We start from the raw sequence: 16,588 nt of genomic DNA on the forward strand, positions 1-16,588 counted from the left end.
GCACTTTTCGGCACGAGGTCAACGTAGCAGCAGTGTCGAAAAATAGTATATTTCGTAACGAGTGCGGAATAGTAAATTGTGCCCCTAGGGAGTAAAAGTATTTTCTGGAATAGTATTTTTCCGGCCTGTTGCGATGGGATTTTTTTACTCGTGTGGTTGGCCACTCCTCGCCTACGGCTCGGAGGCCAACGCCACACGAGTAAAAAACCCCATCGCAACAGCCTAGGAACAATATATTTTTCTGTAGTGATTTTCAAGTTTTCGAGTTTGGGAAGTATATAATACCAATTCCCAGACGAGAAATCGTGAGAAGCAGTACAGAAAAATACTTTTACTGCCGTGTGGCACACGATATTTTATGCCTCGAGGACTGAAAACCGCGATTTAACCGAGCGAAGCGAGGTTAGAATCACGGTTTTCCGTCCTTAGAGGCATAAAAGAGTTTTTTGGCTCGTCGGATTATATCACTCGCCTTCGGCTCGTGCTATAAACCTCCTACGAGCCAAAAAACTCTTTTCTCACGAGTATCGAACGATATTTTTCATCACAATGTGTGGAAAAGGGACGTTTTAAGCACGCGAAGCGTGCCTAAACAGTTAATTTTTCGCACAGCGTGATGAAAAATATTGTTCGACACATATAAGACAGGCATTTTCAGCTCGTGTAATTGGCAGCCCTCGGCTTCGCTTCGGACCGTCAACTTCACACTCGTCCAAATTCCATCTCACTCGTATCGAAATATACTTTTGTGCATTCGATATGACCTTCCGCAAAATCAACCGTATGGAACTCAAAATTACTCAATTCCTTCCGTTAGTCAAAAAATGAATGTTATTGAAAAATGAAAATTTCGTGATGTTTCGTGCCTAGAAGAAATGGAAAAAAACTCGCCGGAATTTCCCATCAAATGCTTCTGGTACTTGAAAAAAGCGGTGTGACCCGCCCTTAAAATCCACCAAACCTTGAAAATTTCAGGGGCACTCCGAAAATTCCAACTCTGACCTTCAACTTTCCCCCAAAATCGTTAACTTTTTGTCACCCCTCAGAAATGCCCCGCGATTAGCGAGCGCATCCGGTCCCTTTCGATAACGCCTCGTGCATTTGGAATCTCCCGCCCCTGTCCCTGACGGTTGGGACCTGGCAACGTTGCAAACAACACAGGTGCTCATTGGCGAAGGTACTGTGCCGCGTTCAATAGCTCCTCTGGTCCACCAGTACCCGGCAGAGAGCCTCGAGCGTCGAGCCTCTCCTAGCTGTTTACAATCCACCCACAAATCCAAATCACAGCTGAATACTAGACTAACGCCTCAATTTTTTACGACGAAAATCATTAAATACCATAATTGAAAGACAATGAAATTCAATCGTTGAATGCGCGCGGGATTCTGCGATGCACGAGATGAGCGAAATGTTCCGGCAGGAGTCGATGGGTAATTGATCAATCAGGAGCGTCTGGTCGGAGGATGCTCGTCCCTTCGCACCGGTTGGAACATTGATAAACAAACTTAGTCAAGTGCAGTGGCATCGGCATTAAATTGAGACAATCTGCGCGGTATTAATCCGACTTTAAACGATTGTGAGTGGTGAATTGATCAGTGGTTCGACCATTCCTTGGGATTTTTTTATCACGAGTTGAATAATTCCCGCGACGCTGGGGATTCAACTGTTCAAATCACGGTATGTCAGATCAATTAATCCTTTTACTTACGATTTAATGTAATTAATGCGGGGGAAGTGGCGCCGATGGAACGATAGCTGAGATTTTTGGGGGTTTTTTCGGAGTGGGAAATTGTAATCTCTCCCTCGATTTTTAGAGCAGCGCAATAACTTATGGATCGGAACGATAGGTCATTTATCGAGGCAGTGATGTGAGCGATTCACAGGTTGGAGCAATCACGCGAGCCCCGCGATAGGTTCGTTGAACTCGATATAAGCCCTTTGTGTGTAGTAAATTCTCATGCACAGTAGGTACTGTACATTCTCTGGATGTTTACCGTTGCAAATTGACAACGAGATGGGGATATTAATCTTTGAGGTTTCATTCATCTCGGGGTTTTTGATTTTTCGGGGGCTTTCCGTGGGCGAAGGGCGAAGGGTGAAGGGGTCGACGGTAATTCGGACGTCGAGGTAAGTAAGGGTGGAGGAGAGGATGAGAAGGGACGAGGAGAGGACGAGAACAGGTCAGTTTTTACGGATGTCCAGGGGTCTGAGAGGTTTTTGGGGCGCGAGGGGAGACGCAAAGGGGCTTCACAAAAATTTTGCCGTCTCCGTGGATTTGGAGGTAATTATCCTGTTTCAGAATTCAGGGCTTGGTCCATGCGCTGAGGGGATTTGAGGGGTGATTTTTGCCTGATCGCTAAAGGCGATTGTAATCGATGGTTTTCTGTGGGCTGGATCCGAAGATGTAACTTATTTTTCGAACGGGTGATGCAAATTTTATCTCTGTGTTCATGGGAGAATGTCTCGGAGATTGAAGATTCATTCAAGCGAAATGGTTCTTGAGATGCAGGCGAAGAATTTTTCAATCGATGAAGTCCATTCTTGAAATTGCTTGGAAGTAATGAAACAAGATGTAAGGTTTTTTGCTTCTAGATGAAAGCTTTGTAATCGTTTGAATTTAAGTTTTGCATTTTTCGTGTTATATCGACCCAGTTCGCTAATGAATGAATGGAATTTAATGTTTTTCTCTCAAATGTAGGTAGGAGAGGGTGGGGTAAAACGGACACTTTAGACTTTTTAAAAATTATTCATAACTCCGAAACAAATTGATCAATTGAGCTCAGTTTAGGCTCGTCACAAAGGGAAAGAATTGTTCTTTGTATTGGAGAAAAAATTATTGAATTTTATTAACATTTCAACCCCTCATTAACATTAAAAAAAAAGCCAAACGTGTCCGTTTTACCCCAACCTCCCCTACTGTTGAGCTCTATCGATAGCCATTAATTAAAATTCAATTCATCGATTAGTTTTTTTAATTTTCGAATTTTTTTAAAAATTTGTGTTCCGCGGTAAGTAAAAAAATTGTTGTGAATTGATTGAATGGTGGTTTAAAAAATTGTTTGGATGTCCTTTTGACCGTGTTCGAAGCTGAAAGCGATAGCAATAATCGTTATTTTGATTTATTTAAAAATTTGCAAAAATTTTGTATTTTTTGAAAATCAGAATCCAGGGATATCTTTGAATATCGTGCTTCAAATTAATTCAATCATGGCGGAAATTGTTTGTTTTAATGTCATTGAGTAGAAGTTGAGAAGTGATTACGATGGCTATATTGGTTGATTTGATTTTTATGATGATTGTTGAAAATTTTGAATTTTTCATGAATTTCCCTGTAAGTGAGCTTTCTGATGGTTTCTTTAAATGTGATGTTTCAAATTCATTCAAGTATGTGTAAATAAAATTTTTCTATTAACCCTTTATCGAAGGGCTGAGGGGAGAGATAGAACTAAAGTGTAAAAAGGGATAATAAGAATAATGATGAGGATGACATTCAATTAAGTTGAAAATCTGAGAAAATTAGTTGAAAAAAAATCTTATTCAATTTAATAAAATAAAATAAATAATGAGTTATACGTGATAGAAGGAAATTATGTGCAAAAAAACCATTCGGAAGAAAATTGCTAATTTATTAGCCAAAGTAACTATACTATATGCAATACAAGAGCAATTTCCCACTTGTTTATCAAATGACACTTCCACTGGAATCTGACGTCATTTCATCATTGAAAATTCAAAATTTTATGGGAAAATGAATGGAAATTGTAGATTTGAGTTCAATCGATGATGGTCTAGGGATTTAAGGGGAGACTACTATGAGTTTTAAAAGTCGTGGGTTATTGAAGTGAGACTTTTCATACGTTGAAGATCGATTATATAGATCTGAAAACGAATAATGAGTGCAAAAAAAAAATTTTGTATTGTTCGTTTGCCCGAAAACGCTTAAAATGCCAAAAACAGTCCAGGGTCTCCAATTTTTGAGCTACAAAGGATTTTTTTTTCAAAATTTTCGGAAAAATATGTGGAGTAACAATTACGAGCTATTTTTTTTAAATTCGCCTTTTACATGGCTAAATTTGCTTGTTTGTATTTTTGTACTTAAATAGTGAATTTTTTTATATGAAAAAAAAACGAAATCAGCTGTGTAGGAGTCGAATTAAAAAAACTGGCTCGTAATTGTTGTTCCGCACATTTTTCCGAAAATTTTGAAAAAAAAATCTTTTGTAGCTCGAAAATTGGAGGTTCTGGACTGTTTTTAGCATTTTAAGCGTTTTCGGGCAAACAAACAATAAAAAAACATTTTTTTTGCACTAATTATTCGTTTTCAGATCTATATAATCGATCTTCAACGTATGAAAAATCTCACTTCAATAACCCACGACTTTTAAAACTCAGTAGTCTCCCCTTAAGTGGAATTTTCACAGAAGTTTTCGCGAAAATTTCACCATCTCGGGTAGATTTGGAGGTGATTATCCCATTCTCCGACTTCATTGCTGCATTCATGTGAAAATATCAAATTGGAGAATGAGAATTCATTCAAGCGAAGTTCTCCAGATCCAGGCGAAGAATGCTTCATTCGATGAAGTCCATTCTTGAAATTTCTTGGGAACTAGTGAAGCAATGTTGTGCGATGTAATGTTTTTTTTCTTCACTTGGGGTGAGTTTTTGGTGGCTATGTAGTGGCCCAGGGGAGAGGAAATTTCGTGAAACAACTTTTTGTGGAGTAAAGTGAGATTGATGAAGGACATCTTTACAAAAATTTCCCAATCTCGGTTGCGTTAATGTAAAAACTAAAAAAACATCAAATTGAGGAGACAGGATTCATCTTTGTGAATACATTTTGAGAATTTTTTGAGTTGTGTTGTCACACAATTTCCTCACGGGAAAGGACAGCGGTTTCACCAGTTCTTCAAACTATCCTCTGAATTTTCCGAATTCGTATTACTAGGAATTTCGACAGGTGATGTTGTGATGACGGCAATTTAATAAGTTATAAAGCGTTTGAACAGTATCGCATAAAGATTTAATTGTTCAGTTTATCCTTTGCCTTCTTTACCATATACTTCACAGTTAAAAATTTTTCACTGAAATTTCCGGTACGAGTCTTGGAAATTTCTATCAAATAACAGTTTCACTGAAATTTCAAGGACTTTCGCCATTGAAAATTCATAATTTCATTGAAAAGTCAGTGGGAACTGTAAATTTCAATTGAATTAGTTCGGTAAAATTAATTAAAAATCAGGGAAATTCAGAGAAATCTCTCCTTGATTCAAGGAATTCCTGAAACTCCAAGAAATTTAAAGGAATTCTCTGACAATTCAAGGGAATTTGTCAGTAAATATCCATTTTCACTTGAAAATTCATGCAAGTTATGGAATTTCTGTCTTCCTGCCGCTAAAGAAAATGCGACTTTACTTGAATTTCCATAGAAACTTGAAATTCCATTGAGTTTCTCTCCTTCAATCAAATTTCAGGTCTCTTCCCAAATAATTCAGCCAAATTTTTTAACAGCGTTATTTTTTAAATTCAATTTTATTTTTTAAAAATCGCAATAACATTAGAGGGGGGGGGGGTTGGATATAAGAAGTAAAAAAATCCTGACATAATATTTGTAATAGCACTTCATTATGAAACGTATCCATGAGGCAGAAAAAAATAGGGCATTTTGGGTAATCTATTTTCCAGAAATGATCGCTGCAATAATTCCACTCTTCTGTCTGCACTGTTAGAAATTTTTTGAAATTTCATGAAAGATATTACAGTAAATCTCATGAGAGTGACATTGGATCCGATTTAGTTAAGTTTTAAGTAGAATTCACGGAAATTCGAGATGGAAATTTCCCAATTTGACTGAATTTTCAATTTTTCCCTGATTTTTCCTGATTTCATGAATTCTCACAGAATAATTAAACTGAAAAATCAAGTATCTTATTGATTTCCAGATCATCAGAACAGAAAATCAATGGAATATTTGCTTTTCCAGTGACAAGTTTTCCTGAAATTCCAGTGGAACTTGGTCACGACAAAACTTTCCGGAATTTGGCACGGAAAATTCAGACGAAAATTTTCAACAGTGTGTAATAAATTCCTTTTAAACACCGAAATATAAAAACGCAACTAAAAATAGCGCAAAGCTCCAAGAATTCCCAGCTCCCAGAATCCCCAAAATCTCCGTTCAGCTGCATAATTATTACGTGATGGAGGACAGTTAGGTGGTACAGGTGGGACATCTGGTTGTATTATATCCCGAGGAACAGGTATATATTGTACACAAAAATCCTCGTGGGGCGTCTCAGCCGAGACAAATAGTACTACCACGAAAAACGAAAATGAAAGGGACTTGTCGACTGATTCGAGCCGCCTCTATTCACTCTCGAAAATTGTACCTTTTACTCGTCCCAGCTTTCCCCTCCCGCTCCGTCCCTACCCGCCGGACTTTGAAGAAAAATCTCCAGGATGTACAGTGAATTGGGTACATGAAGGATGTGCATGGCGAGTGGAGGGAAATTCCCTCGGGGGGAACCCAAGAAATTCACGGCCCACGTGGTGGTTGCGAGGAGTGCGATTCCGGTGTAAATGGGCTTGTTGAGAGAGTAGGGTTTTTGTCGGGGTGGTGGGGATGGAACGTGGTTAGTTGACTTTCCCGATGTACCTTTGGGCCACAGGCATCGCTGAGTCTCTTGGTCTTTCTCAGGGCGCGGTCAAGACCTCTGTCCGCTCCGTTAAAACCCCCGCGTTATGGCTAGCAGAGCGTGACCCAATGGATTTTTTTGTATTTCTGGGGAATCTGATGGGCGTGGGTGAGGGAGGGGGACAGACGAAGTTGGTTGTTGGGGGGAAAAATCATTTGTGGATGCGCTTTTGAGGGGTGAGAATTGTGACCGCTGCGGGGAATGGATGATGAATGAATGGGGTTTTTTATTGGTGCTCGGAAATCCAATGTTCTTGGGGGAGAGCTCGAAATGTATTGAGTAAATTTATTTATTCATTTGTAATGGCTGGGTTAGGATATACCTGTAGCGTGCAGGAGTAGATTGTAGGAATAATAAAACGAATATAAAAGTCAGAAGATGACGAGGGGTTGAATAAGTGGGTGGACCAAGTGAGTTTGGAGTATAAAACAAGTGGGAAAGTGCTTTCGTCATAATATAGTCAATATATTTTTGATAATAAATTAGAAATTTAGTTCCGGATGGAATTTCTGTGACGATATATTTGTCATTTAAGTCAATGATTCATTGAATTCAACAATGATCCAAGGTTGAAGTTTTTTTCAACAGGTGGTGCAATCATCTCATGATCAAACGCTGTTGAACAAATTTGGCTGAATTTTGTGGAAAGGGGTTGAATCCGAGTTAAGGAGAAAAGTCGATGAAATTTCAAAAGAAAATGAGCATTTGCCGCCAAATTCTCTTGATTTTCTAGGGAATTCCCTGGAAATTCAGAGGAATCTGGAATTCAAAGAGAGATTTCTCTAAATTTTCATGGTTTTTCATCGATTTTCGGGCAATAATTCAACTGATACGTACACTTCCGTCGGATTTTTCTATGAAATTATGAATTTTCAATGATTATTTTTCCAACCCAAATATCGGGCAATATAATTGGCCCATTCGACATCACGTGGTACAAGCTACAGGGTTTTCAACTGATAATTTTTTGATAATTTTCTCTGGTAGTTGCTATATAAAAAACAAAACATCATGCAGTCGAATTAACCCCTCGTCAAACTGACAGATTGAATTCAATTGTGTCGTTGTGTTAATTATACAATTTTCGTTTCTCAATTGTGAGTTTCGTCTCATAGTCCAATTATATTGCCCGACATTTGGATTGGAAAAATAATCCCCCGAATACCACACGAGTTTTAAAGTTAATCGGGCATTTTCCTCAAGGTTCCCTGCATACAAACGAAGTCGTCAAGTTTTTCAGGTTAAAAAATCACGAGTGCGAAGCACGAGTCAAGTCGTCAAGTCGTCAAGTCATCAAGTATTTCAGGAAAAATCACTCGTGCTTCGCACTCGTGATTTTTTAACCTGAAAGACTTGACTCCTTCGTTTGTTTGCAACGAACCTATCGGAAAATACCCGATAATTTTGAAGCTCTTAAGGTATTACAAGTGACAAAATTCTTTGAAATTTCAGTGAAAATTTTACCTACAAGTTAGAAATTTCCAAGACTTACCGGGAATTTCAGTGGAAAATCTTTAGCAGTAAACTCAAGATGGCATTGAGGAGAATGTTTTAAATCACAATTGAATTAATTGAATTATCGGCGAAAAACAATCGGTCACATACACGAAGAGAAATGTTCAGTAAAAATTACGGAACTCACAATTTTCTCACCGATTACGGAATCGACTCAGAACATTTAAGTGACGGTATCGTAATTTTTCACAGGAGATTCAGATAAAAATTACGAAATTTTCTGGAAAAATTCCGTGACAGTTGCGTAAAATTTCCTACAACTACATTTCGCTCTGGAATTACAAAAAAGAAATGTAATTTTTATTGAATATTTCTCTCCGTGTAGCACATACACATATATACATCCGGACATGGTTTAAAAATAGCATATTCTAACTCCTGAGACCAAAATTACTTATCGTGACACAAAAATTCGAAATTTCGAATTTGACGAATGCAATGCTTGCATTCGGAAATCTGAAAAAATCTGAAAATATTTACCAGCACTAAGAGCACCAGTACACATAATCAGTAATAATACTTAGATCGAAAGTGCGCGAGGCCGATTGTGAGGCTCAATAGATTTCTTGGATATAAATAAGATGAAATTGCTCGTCCTTGTGATACTAGACTAGAAGTTCTATTTCATTTTCAAATCGTTTAATTTTTCCTCGCAAGCAATCAATGCTTGTTTTGTTTAACACTCCGTTGGTCGCGCTATGAGCGCCGCGCCGCACTCTGGTCACCTCCGCAGGGATTCCCCGCCTTGTTATTTACGCTTTAGCGTTGCCGAATTCACTCTACACTGCCCGGACGCGTTTAGCGAGTTTCCGGCAACGTCGCGTTATGGGCAATTTCGTTTGACATGGGAAAAAATCATTCATGTGTTCTAAATCATTTGTTTTTTTTTAGGAATCGCGGGAAATATGTTCTTCTAAAAGAAACTACTATAATTCTTTAGACCCTTCAATTGACAAAGTCAATTTTTTTAAAGGCAGTATCTATTCGCACGCTCCACGGTAAATTTTACCGTGGATTCACGGTAGATTCTCACTCACATCTTGTCCGACATCTCTGCTATGAACTCTGAGTTAAATAGAGATGTTTTTCGCACGCCAGTCGAACGCTGCTGTCTTCAAAATACTAATACAGGTGTTTGTTCCGCTGGGGTCAATTCCAGATGAGGACAATCTCCTTATTGCCAAAATAAATACATAAACAGTATTGAGTAAATTAAATTTTAGAATATAAAATCAAAATTATCTGGTGAGTCGTGGAGGGGAAAAAGGGGGAGATAAAAATACCCCTTTTGGTGGTGGGAATGTGACCTTTGCAGGGAATGGAGGAACGGGTGGATTCGATTTTTATTGATGTTCTGAAATGCAATATTTCTGGAGGAGGATTCGAATTATATGAATATGAGGTACGTAAAATTTTACAGTATGAGATTGTAGAACGTAACATTAAAATTCACAGGTGGATGGAGCGGTGAGTGGAGAGGAGGAATGAACGAATAGGATTTTTACTGATGTTCTGAGATGCAATATTTTTTTAGGAACAATCGTTTGAGAATATGGAATTCAGTAGCGAAGCGGCGAAGCGATTCAAGTCGACTCAACTCAGCTGAGTTTTCGGGGAATATCTCCGAATCTAAGGGAGATACCGAAATTTTTGTCATGACCTTTTTTGTAGAACGCATTGAGACCTACAAAAAAGGTCTTGACAAAAATTTTGCTATTTCGCATAGATTCCGAGATATTCATTGAAAATTGGCCAATCATCGAAGTCCGCTTGAACGGTTTTATCGCTTCGCTACTGAATTGTAGAATATAACATAAAAATTTATGGGCGAGTGAATGAATGAATGAATAGAATATTCTTTTTATTTATGCCCTAGGATGTAATATTTCATGGAGAGGGTTTGAAACGTATAAATATGGAGTATTTAAAATTCTGCATTATCAAATTAGTGATGAATATTCTGGGTTTTTTTAGAGAATGGGAGCATGAATGGACAAACTTTCCGTTGATGTCCTGGAATGCAAAATTTCCTGGAGAGAAGTTGTAACATATGTAATATGTACTTTTTTTACTCGTCTGTAATGTACATTCAATGTACATGGAGGACGTGAAATTATACAATGCGGAATTCGAGATGATGCATGTGTTTTAGATCCCGTAGTTTTTACAGTTGGGCGGTGGTTTTGTTGGGAAAATCGTCGGCTTCGAGTGCAGAGAGAGCTATATGAGTGCTTCTCATGCAGAATTTCCCATCTCGGTTGAAGAGATATTTTCTGAGGAATCAAGGGAAGGGAATGATCTATTCTTGCGATCATTTCACCTGTTTTAAGATATTCGAGTGTTTGATTTTTTGTTGTTAAAATCCTTTTCGATTCTTGGAATGGAACATCAGAAGTTTTATTCCAGCGATAACTTTTGAAATTTCAAGTAAACAAGTTTCAAAATTTTCTGCAAAAACGATTTCACATGAGATTATGTACATATGTTTTATATATATTTATTGTTATTATTTTCATATATATATATTTTTTTTTCATATAGATTTTATTGTTGAAAATTCATTCACCTTTTTGAATATTCTGTGCAATCAAAATTTTTAGGATATGAATTCATACTGAGAGAAAAACAGCAGAGTTCTCAAACAAGTTTTACTTGCGTCAAACATGTGAAACTTGCGCCGAAATTAAAAAATTTTATTGCAAAAATTGATGTCATCTTTTCAAAAAAAATTTATTCTCTGTGCAAGCACCAAATGTAATTTCTAGCACTCTTCCCGACAAATGCTCGTTTTATATGAAACGAGAGATAGTAGTTTGTCGTTTCGGCTATTCAATAATCACAGACAAAAAGAGTTCTCAAATGAAATAGTAATCGATAACGATATGACAACAATCTTTTAACTTAGGGACAAAATATTTCTTGATAAACTTCCCTCTACAAAAAATATTTTTATCCTGAAAAGGTACCATCTTGTATGAATGATCCACTTCTTCAGCCAAATATTTCGTTGTTGTCGAAAGAAAAGCAATTATTCATGTTTGAGACTTTCAACTCGATAACGATATGAGAATAATCTTTTAACTTAGGGGCAAAATATTTCTTGATAAACTTCCCTCCACAAAAAATATTTTTTGATAAACTTCCCTCTATAAAAAATATTTTTATCCTGAAAAGGTACCATCTTGTACGAATGATCCACTTCTTCAGCCAAATATTTCGTTGTTGTCGAAAGCAGAGCAATTATTCATGTTTGAGACTTTCAGATTCGAACCCAAGAATTATTTTTTTTTGTAATTTTCAACTAACGACTTTGTTGACCCAAACAAGACTTGTTTGAGAACTTGTGCGTTTTTCTCTCAGTACAGAATTCAAACTCGCAGCAGACTTCAGGGAATTTTACATGACTTTTTATGAATTCCTAAGTGTGCAGGTGCGAGGGAAGTCCTTCAAGGACTTCACTCCCAAAATACAACGCAATAAAGTTCTCCCCCTTCTGGCATCATTTGCGGTGTCCGAGGGGGGAAGGGGGAGAGCTAAAATTACCCCGTATGAGAAAATTCTTCGGGGTTTTTTCGAGGTATGTTTTTGATGGCAGAAATTGTGAAAATGGGGGAAGGGTGAGAGAGGGAGAGGGAAAAAGGGGTGGGGGAAGAGCTGAGGGGATTCAAGGTGAACCGGTTGGTGGGGAGACGGGCTACCCGACGTTTTCAGACGGCAAAATATTAGGTATACTGGGTATACACAATTTACGCTCGTGTAATTTGAGAGATGGTTTTTTTCCAGGATTTCATGCAGAGTTCAGTCGGAGATTCTTGTATTTTCGGTGTTTGGGGGAGAGATGGGATGGGGTCTAGAGATGAGATTTTGATGGATATCCGGGGTAATGAGGGGTTACGGGAAATTTTCGGAGGGAATTTTGGGAAGGGAAGCGTTCGCAGAGAGAAAATAGTTTTGATTTTCAGGGACAAGTCGCTGATTTTCTGGGATCCTTCCCTAATTTTTAGGAATCTATCCTCAATTATTGGGGATTTGCAGGATTGTGCAGTTCATTTTAGTGACATCATCGTCAATTTCTAGGTAAATATCATCGATTTTCAGGAACACATCTCTAATTTTTGGGAATTTGTCAACAAATTTCAACAGAGAAAAAAAAGTTCTGATTTTCAGGTACATGTCACTGATTTTTAGGAGTCTATTACTAATTGTTGATAGTATTGAACACTGATTAGAATAATTTGGCGATAGATTCTTAAGAATTCGAGATGGGTTTCGGAAATTTAGCGACGATATTACTAGACATGGTGATAATGTCACTAACAATTAATGACAGAATTATTAATGTCCAGAATTTTGCAGTTGTTGAATTTCACAATCACGAATCCATGATAATGAAATATAGATTCCTGAAAAATTCGGGATCTATCCTTGGAAATCAGTGACATGTTCTGAAAAATAAAGTTCTGATGTTCAGGGACATGTCACTGATTGTGCGAAATCTATCACCAATTATTGGTTACTGGATACTGACTAGAACACAGCAAAAACGAAGTGTTTTTCAGACACTAAAAAACGTCTGAATAAAATGAAAATTTGTCCGAATTTCAGACAAACAGGTGCCTAAACATCTTAATTCACGTTTGAAATTCGGATAAATTTTCATTTTATTCAGGTGTTTTTTAGTGTCTGAGAAATGGCTACAAAAAGTGTGTGAAATTCCGACATTCGTTTTTGCTGTCAATCATTCTGATTATCAGTTATTTTTATCAGTAGTAATACCCCACGAGCTTCAAAATTATCGGGTATTTCCCGACAGCTTCGTTGCAAGCAAATGAGGGTGTCAAGTTTTGCAGGTTAAAAAACTAGAAAAATAGAAAAATCCGTGGACATTGTAAATTTCAGCTTAGTTATTTCGGGAAAATTCATGAAGAATGAGGAAAATTCAGAGAAATCTCCTTGAATTCCAGATTCCCCAGAAATTTTCTGCGAATGCCTTCAAAATTCATGGAATTCCGAGAATTTTAAAGGAATTGTCTGAAAATTTAAGCAAATTTGGTAGTGAAAATTCATTTTCACTTGAAAATTAATGTAAATTGTGGAATTTCCGTCTTTCTGTAGCTAAAAAATTGGGGCTTTACTCAAATTTTCAGAGAAACTTGAAATTCCATTGACTTTTTCCCCTTAAAACGAATTCAATATTTTTTTCCGGAGAATTCAGTAAAAATTTTTAACAGCGCGATTCTCAATATTAGTTCACAAGAAAAATCCACTGAAAAAATTGATAGTCCACACCGCGAATCCCTAATAATTGGGGATAAATTCCTGGAAATAAGTGACATATCCCGGAAAATCAAAAATTTTCTGTTTCTATATTAGTGATAGAAATCACTGATGATCAGAGTTTTTCTAGTCAATGCCCACTATTACCAATAATGATGGATGGATGATGGTGATGGATTTCTAAAAATCAGTAACATGTCCTTGGAAAAACGGGACATTTTCCTGGAAATCAATGACTTGTTCCTGAAAGTAAACAATTTTTTTCTCTGTCATTATTATGGCGGCGCTTTGATGGTATTACGATATACTTTTGAGAGACTTTCAGTTTTATACGAATTGTCCTTGAAAATAGAGGTTTCGGATCTCAATCCGGAATAAAAGTAGTAAAATGTGATACATCAGTTCCACCGAGGGTTCGGTTTTTACTGGATATCTTGGAATTCAAGGGAGATAGCGTTATTCCCATAAAAACGTTTTTTATTACAAGCATTTAACTCAACGATAAAGCTCCCCAGAACGTTTTCCCGATCTCCCTCAGATTCGAAGATATTTATCAAAAACCCACCCTCGAGTTATATTGACTTATCTCGTTTCACCACTTCGCCACTGAATTCCAGGGCCATTTTTATTTTTCGAGAAGGGGATGGGTTCGAGGATTTCCGGGATTAACATTGAGAACAGAAATATTCAAAATAAATAACAAAAAACAACTGTTTCCATTTTGCAGTTCTTGAATTTTGTTCTATTCCGTGAAAATGAAATGGAAGAATTTTGTTTTTAGATTTATGAATTTCTTCATCTGTCTCGGATCATGAAACGGACTAATATCAGGGTATTACCCTCAACTATTTCGCAGAGAATTTTTCTTAATCGAACTACGTCGATACTATTGAATGCAATATTTCTAATGTTTCATGACATCCCGCATTATTTTCAGAAAAAATTAAAGTAGCTCTAGGGGAGGGTGTGGCTGTACCACTCAGCGGGTAATACCGCTCACCCGATTTTCTCCACAACCATCAACTTGAAAATTTCTTTCTGTTCTTGATCATGAAGAATTTGATGATAGGATGTGATTGTCGGAAAAATTTCACTTTATTTACCACTTTAAATATGAAAAAACACGTAACGAAATTTTGAGGTCTTTACAGTGCACAATTTGTGGACTTGTACTTAAGGTTTTTGATAGTTTCAAACGCTGAATTCTCATATTAAACTGTGGTTATTCGATTCGTGGTACTTTCACGCGTAATTTGAGACCAATTCGAATTCAAAACTGCACTCATGTCAATAATTATCAACAATTTTGTTGACGCCGAGCGGAGCCGGTAATACCGCTCATAGGATCGGCCACGCAGTTACTCGACAGCACTCGAGTACAGGTTAGGTTGCGGCACGAGCGATACACGCAAAATCCTATGAGCGGCATTGGAATCGTGCCGAGCGGTATTACCCGACGGCGGGTAGTACCGCTCAATAGGCTCTCTCTTTTATTTTCAATCAATTTTGTGGATTCTAAGGAGAATTAGGCGTCTACACTTCGAGAATAACGAGTTCAATGCTTAAAGAAATCTCACAAATACGTTTTTTATACTCAAGTTGAAATATAAAATATAAAACTGGCATTTCCCCTTAGGTGGGCGGTACAGGCACACCCTCCCCTACCCTTACGGTAAATTCAAAGATTATTGCAAAAAAATTGCAGAAAACTCGATTAGATTCGGAATTCTAATTTTTTTCTCAATTTAATTATCGTTTTGGTTTTTCAAAGAAGAAATGTTAGTATTATCTAAGTCACGGATCCAGCGGAATGATCATCTTGTCAATATTACCCAAAATTCCTGCAAAATCTTTAATTCATGACTCCTTTGTGATGCTATTCAGGGTGGTAATTAAATTTAATATCATCACTATGTGGTAAAGAGGAGTGAGGGGGGAGGGATTGGTGAATGTGGTGGATTGCAAGGGGTTGAGATTGATGTATTTATGGGGAGCACATGTGCATAATGTAATAATGGTCGCACTTTGGGGATTGGTCTGCTGAAAACGGTGTGTATACGGGGCATGTCGGGCGACAGCTGCAGATAATACGCTGATCACCGACATGACATTTCCGCAATATCAAACACCCGCATGGTATATGGAGCATTTGAACACTCATGGTATCGATAGCCGGGGCTTATCTGTTTAAAAATAATAGTCTGGTATCTCCTGGAATTTGTCCATCACCAATTCATAATTGTCTCTGAAATTCATTGGTTTATGGGCAATTGTTGAATGCATTTTTAGAAAATTCTTCTTCTGTTACAAATAGAAGGAAATGGAAGAGAGAAAATTGAAATTTCCAGTTCTCATTGATTTTTCCATGAAATTTTAATTTTCATTTTCATTTTTATTTCATAAAGATCCAACAGCGCAGGCCAATTACAGGATCAAATAATGCATATTACATTAATGCATATGGGGTATTCCATGTGAACTCACCCAGGTCAAAACCCTCACCATCGCCAATCATATTGCCGATTTTTCCTGTATTAATGCATACTTAAAATAAAGACAGTAATGAAAAATTAACTATTTGTAAAAAAAACTCCATAAGTCTATGGCGAGACAGTATTTACAATATGTACGTAGAAAGATATCCTAAGTAAAAATTCATAATGAATTCATGAAATTCTAAATTTTCAATCACGAAATCTCTTCAAATTTTAGTAGCACCAAAATGTGATAAAAATTTCCCAAGAGTGGACTGGAAATTTCAACAAAAATTTTTGATTAGCGTCATTTGGACCAGTTTTAATCATCAATACCTCGTTATCTGTAGACTATAATTTGCCCGATTTTTTTTTTCATTTTGAAGTCTGAAAAAATTCCTTCAAAACTCATTTCATTCTCTCCAGAACTCATTTTGAAGGAATCTTTTCAGACTTCAATATGAGTTCTGGTTCATTTAAATCTTACTATTGGGTCAGGAGATATTCATAATGTCAAGAGATCCAGTTTATTCCACCTTTTCTATCTTCATTTTACCCAATTGTCAAAAAAAAACAAAACAAAATCATCCAAAATAAATTACCAAATATCTCCAAAAGAAATCAGAAACGAAA

General features: G+C 37.1%; 1 protein-coding gene across 1 annotated transcript in view; it reads left to right on the forward strand.

Annotated features, from left to right (window-relative positions):
* The first annotated feature begins 1,617 nt into the window (after positions 1 to 1,617).
* LOC107035854 (protein turtle) overlaps positions 1,618 to 16,588 on the forward strand; it is a 68,196-nt gene continuing 53,225 nt past the window's right edge. Inside the window, exon 1 of the mRNA XM_015253454.1 lies at positions 1,618 to 1,677. The gene's annotated coding sequence lies outside the window, so the exon portion shown is untranslated. The remainder of the gene's footprint in view (positions 1,678 to 16,588) is intronic.

Source organism: Diachasma alloeum, unplaced genomic scaffold, assembly GCF_001412515.2.
Source record: "Diachasma alloeum isolate Michigan unplaced genomic scaffold, Dall2.0 Dall_scaffold_00201, whole genome shotgun sequence".
NCBI lineage: Eukaryota > Metazoa > Arthropoda > Insecta > Hymenoptera > Braconidae > Diachasma > Diachasma alloeum.